Here is a 5,733-nt window from a genome sequence, read left to right as displayed (position 1 = left end):
TTTCTTCTGAGAGGCTGCGTAGGAGGACTGTAAACTCCTGGCCAGCATCAACTACAGAAGGAGATTCTGTCTGAAAAACAAAGACCGAGAAGGTAATTTCAAACTTCCTTAGGCCCTTGGCTTTAGTCTCAGCCAGAAGACCTTTGGGTGGGGTTATCCTGACTGGTTTACTCAGGCACAGCTGACAGGTAAGGTCTACACCCTGGGAAAGATCCTCTGTGTCAGACCTCTCTAGTGAGGGTGTCACTGTCAATCCTAGGGACTCTGCCCACCACTCAAAGAAGTGAGTTGCTTGATTTTCACTAATGGTTTTATATTCCACATTCATAAACCAGGAGCTGTGGCCCTACAGCTTATGTCACTCCTGTTGATAAGCCATTGGACAAACCAAGTCATGTGTCTGTGAGACCAAACTCTAAAGTATCCGATGTCCTATGAGGGTCTTGGTGTTTGGATGAGTTTTGGGGTTCTGTCTCCCACTGCAAAAGGTTACAGAGGTGAGACCTCACCCCTGTCTGGCCCCATCAAATGTACAATGCAGAGGGAGGGACATTATCAAGGGGAAGCAGTGAGAGCTAGCCCCTGGGGGGCAGAGAAAGAGTCCGAAGGGCTGGTGATGATGTCACCTGGCTACTCCTGGGGAAGACTGGCTTTCTTCTCTTCAGCCTGATAAACATTGTAGGCCTTCCTGTTTTTTAAGTCCAGCTCTAGAACTTTCCAATTGATTCTGGGACTGACCCAGTGAATTTCTTCCTCTTTACCTCTGGGGTAATAATAAATGTCCTTTGTGCTGACAATTTGGTGATGGGTATGTTCTGTACCAATTATGAGGCCCTTTGACTGGGAATCTTTTCAGGTTTTCAGGCTGATGGACAATATATTCACGTAAGAAAAGTCATACATTCTTTAAAAAAATTAATTCTTTGATAATTTCATAGAATTTATTTTGATCATATTAGTCCAACTCTTCCCCTAACTCCTCCCAGATCTGCTATTTCCTAGCTATCCCTCCATATCTTGTCCTTTTTTTAAAATTTAATAGCACACTGACTCCAATCTAGGCTATCTGTATACACTGGAGCATGGTCAACCTACCAGGAGCCATACCCTTAAAGAAAATTGTCTCCTCACCCTCTTCAGAAGCCACCAGGTGTCCACATCTTCCAGGGATGGAGGTTCATGAGGCCCTTCCCACTTCCCACCAGAATGTTGACAGCCTTGATCTGGTGTGGGCAATAACAGCTGCTATGAGTTCATGGATGTGGTAATCATGTTATATCTGGAAGACACTGTTTTGCTCAGGTCCTCCTCAACCTCTGGCTGTTAAATCTTTCTGCTTCCTTTTTCAAGATGGTCTCCAAGTTTTAGGGAGAGGTGTTATAGGATGTCCAATTTGTAGTTGAACACTTCTCAGTCTCTTATTCTCTTCACTTTTACTGTGGGAGTCTGCTAGAGTCCAGCTCTGACCTGTTGAAGGGTTCTTGAGTGGAGGAGAAAGGAATGAGGAAATGATAGATAGAAGGACAGAAAGAAAGGATAAGAAAGACAGAGACACAAGATAAGCTTCGGGAGGGCCCTGGGTCAATACCCAGTCGCCCTGTCCTTTAGTCTCATGAGCTTTTTATAGAATGCCAAGGGGAGAGGCAAAAGACCTCCCCCTTTCAAGATCAAAGCACACTGTACAGCCAAGTGTAGACACTTCAAACATCTGGTAACCACGCCCATGGCCAAATCATCCCATTATGCAGCCCTGCTGGGTAAAGCAAGCTCAGATTCTTTGACCTTAAATAAGGTCTCCCTAGGAAGCCTTTGTGGTCACCACATTTTACTAGTTGTGAGTTCCTACATTAACTGCCATCTACTGCCTAGAGTAACTTTTCTGATGAAGTCTGAGAGGCGTAGTAAAGTGTGGGTAGAGAGAGAAATCTAGAGGACATTTTTAAACACTATTTCCATTTCCCTAATAGTAGTAGGTTCACTCCTGGGGCCTGTGGGCTCCCTGGTTTCTTGGCCAGAGTTGCCGTACCAGGCATGGTTTTCCTCCCATGGAGTGAGAGCACCTTAAATACAAGCAGAAAGTGATTGGTTACTCTATAACTCTGGTGCCATTGCACACATGGGCATACTTTGTCACCTACATCATTTTCACATTTCACACAGTTCACACTTGGATAGGCTGTTGATGACTTCCCCCTCGCTCGGCACCAGCACTTTCTTGTACTCTTAGACCTAACTAGCAGGGAGAAAGCTTCTAGGTGAGTACCAACTTGATCTCTTCATGTTCTATGACAAACATGTGTCGTGTCCCCAGCCACAGGGTCTTACCGTCAAGTTCCGTTGGGCAACCGAGAGCAATAGCAATAGCCTATACTGTTTTTGGAGTCTCTGGGACACTCTGATTAACAAGGGAAATGGAGACAGATGGGATGGTAGGGTAGAGGAGGGGTTTGTGGGAAGGATGAAGCTCTAAGAATGTTTGAAAAAAGCCTTAGGAAAACCTATTTCATACACATATATGTATGTGTGTGTTTATATAGATTATAAAAAAGTTTAATTGGAGTTACCATTGAACATGAAGCTGTCAGCTGCCAAACATTTTAAGGATATTTTGACAACCATGTATGGATAAGTGCAGGGTGGGAATAGAGTCTAATTAGAAATCCTTTGAATCTATCACTTTAGGGTGATGGATATTTGTGCTGGGGAAGAATTCTATTTGGTTTATCTTTGATAGCAGATGAAAGAAGGTTAAAATACTAAATCCAGAGTGTTAATATCAGTTACATTCAGGGATCTCAAACAATAATGGGGAGAAGAGACGAGCAGAGTAATAGCTCCCACGTGCAGTTTAAAATTCTTGATCACATGCTTGCAGTCCAAACAGAACGAAAGTAACATCACCATGTTGTGGAAGGGATAGCCCGCAGAAGAAACCCATTCATGGAATCCAGTGGACCCAGTAACTTTGTAGAAACAACAGAAAGAGTTGTGGTTACCTCTCCACTCGGAAAGGAACTGAAATTATAAGCTAGAACAGTTGCTTCTTTTTAATGTTTCTTTTTATTACACATCCAAGTGCCACGTGTTTCCTCATTTTAAAGAATACAATATGCCAGTTGTCCAAACATCGCCACTAATTCCGGATCACTTTTCAAATCGTCTTCCCCTGAAACCTCTTACCCACCAGCAGTCACCCCACCTCTCTTTTGCACCCTGCAGCCTCTTGCAGCCACGAGCCTACTTCCTGTTTGCATGGATTTTTCTTGTTCTGGACACTCACGCTAATGGCAATAATGAGTTAATGGTTTATCTATGTTGTATCATGTATCAATACTTTATTGCCTTTGTGTGGAGGAATAATATTTCTTTGTGTAGTTTTACCACATTTTATGTTCTGTTCACCAGTTGATGGCATTTGAGTTGTTCCTGTTGTTTTTTTTTTTTTTTTTACGCTATTATGAATAATAGTGCTATGAACATTTGTAGACAAGTTTTTGTATGAGTGTTCCCTTGGGTATATATGTAGAAGGGAAATTGCTGGGCCATCTGGTAACTCTATGTTTAACCATTTGAGGACAGAGATGCCATTTTACCTTCCCACCAGTAGTGAATGAAGGCTCCAGTCGGGACTCAATCTCGCCACACTTTTAAGATTTAATAGTCACCTTAGCAGGTATTTTAAAGGGTCCCTCCTTGTGTTTTTAAGTTACCTTTCTTTAATGACAATGATGCTGACCACCTGTTTATGTAGGTTTTGGCCACTTGTGTGTCTTTTTCATGTACATGTCTGTTCTGATGCATCGCACACAATAGTGAGATGATTTTTTTTCCCTTAGGACTTACTCCAAAGCCATCTCCACAAGATGCCATATTGATAGCTGTTTGGGGTATAATTCACACCATGTAAATCAGAAGCCTCTGAGGTTTCCAAGGTTTTAAGGAACCATGGTGATGTTGCTTTCATTCTCTTTGGACTGCAAGTGTGTGATTGAGAAATTTAAACTGCACGTGGGAGCTATTACTCTGCTCATCTCTTCTCCCCATTATTGTTTGAGATCCCTGAATGTAATTGATATTAACACTCTGGATTTAGTATTTTAACCTCCTTTCATCTGCTATCAAAGATAAACCAAATAGAGTTCTTCACAAAACTTAATTAATTTAACTTTATTTGAACTTATTCCCAAACGAAACTTGGTATTTCCAAATTAGTAATATATAAGCAAACTTCGTGTGATTTTTTTAAAAACATAGCTGTGAAACAAAGGGTTTGGGGTAAATTGTCTCAAGTCCCGTCCCCCCCCCCCCCCCCCCCCCCCCCCCCGTTCTGCTTTAGCACGCTGAAATTCTGACATAGCCAGCTGGGGCTGAACGGAGATGTGGACCCAGGAATGTTAACTTAAGCCCCCTTCCCTACTCAAGATGCCATTCTTCTCTGATGAAGCAACATTTGCAAAATGAGTCTTAAGGGGGTTCCTGGGAGGCTGAAAACTCTGGAAACATCAGACATAGGTCGTGGAAGGAAAGGTTCAGAAGCGAGAGCGTGTACTTAAGAGAGTGGTCACAGTAATTACTCTGTGAGTGAACTGTACTTACAGATAAAAGTCACGATCACCAAACACAAAACAGATGGTGCCCAGGCAATCGGGGGAATTAGTCCTTGGAAACCAATGGGATTTGCACCGAGACATTCTGAGCACTCCAAAATGTTAACGGAAACTTCAACATTAGATTAAAAAGAAGTATGTGGAAAATATTATCCATTTGTAATCTGTTTTCATCTGGTTATTAGAAAAGGATCGGGTAAATCCTGAAAATAGAACCAGGAGGAACTAGAAGTTAAGATAGTGCTGAGTTGGAGGCGAAATGGGTTTCAGAACCATGGAAAACTGTGTCAGCCTTAAAAGCACAATTGGCTTTTTTTTTTTTTTTTTTTTAAAAAAAAAAACACATTTCAGCCTGTCTGCTGGAGTTACTTGAGAGAAGGACTGGGTGAGAATGAGTAGCTTGAACTCAACATCTAGAGGGTGTGTTTTGTGCTTAGCACTTTCTTCGGACCCCTGGGTCATTTGAACCCTGAACTGGAGGAGCCTAAACTGTTACAGTTTGTGGGTTAGTGTTGAAATACAAATCATAAGAATCACATGTTAGAGGAAGTCATACTATACTCATCAGTCTGGGCCAGAAAAATCAAGCCAGGATATGATATTCTGGATATGGATTTAAAGGATAAGTGGAATTCACTCCAGGGAAGCAAACAGAAGACAGTTCCTGAGAAGGACTTGGGCAAGTGAAGATTTCATGTTGGCTAAGGGCGAGTGTGTTCGGAGAGCAGAACATGGTTGCCATGGTTAGTCTTGGGTGTCAAGTTGACTAGACCTGGCATCAAGAAGCAGACAGGTAGGCCATTGGGTATACTTGTAATGGATTTTCTTGATTAGTTTAGTGAAGCTAGAGGACCTACCTACTGTGGATGGCACCATTTCCTGGGCAAGGGATCCTGGATTATATAAGGCAGAGAAAGTGAGCTAGGCGCTAATGTGCATGCATTGATACATCACTCTCTGCTCTTGACTGTGGGTGTAATGTAACTTGCTTCTTTTGAGTTTCTGCCATTTTGACTTCCTTGCAACAATGGAATAATAACCTGCAACCGTGAGCCAAACAAACTCTCTCTCCCTTAAGTGGCTTTTGTTAGAGTATTTTTTTAAAATCACAGCTACAGAAACAAAA

The sequence above is a fragment of the Peromyscus eremicus genome, chromosome 13 (genome assembly GCF_949786415.1).
Source record: "Peromyscus eremicus chromosome 13, PerEre_H2_v1, whole genome shotgun sequence".
NCBI classification, from domain to species: domain Eukaryota; kingdom Metazoa; phylum Chordata; class Mammalia; order Rodentia; family Cricetidae; genus Peromyscus; species Peromyscus eremicus.
Note: the sequence above shows the minus strand (reverse complement) of the source record.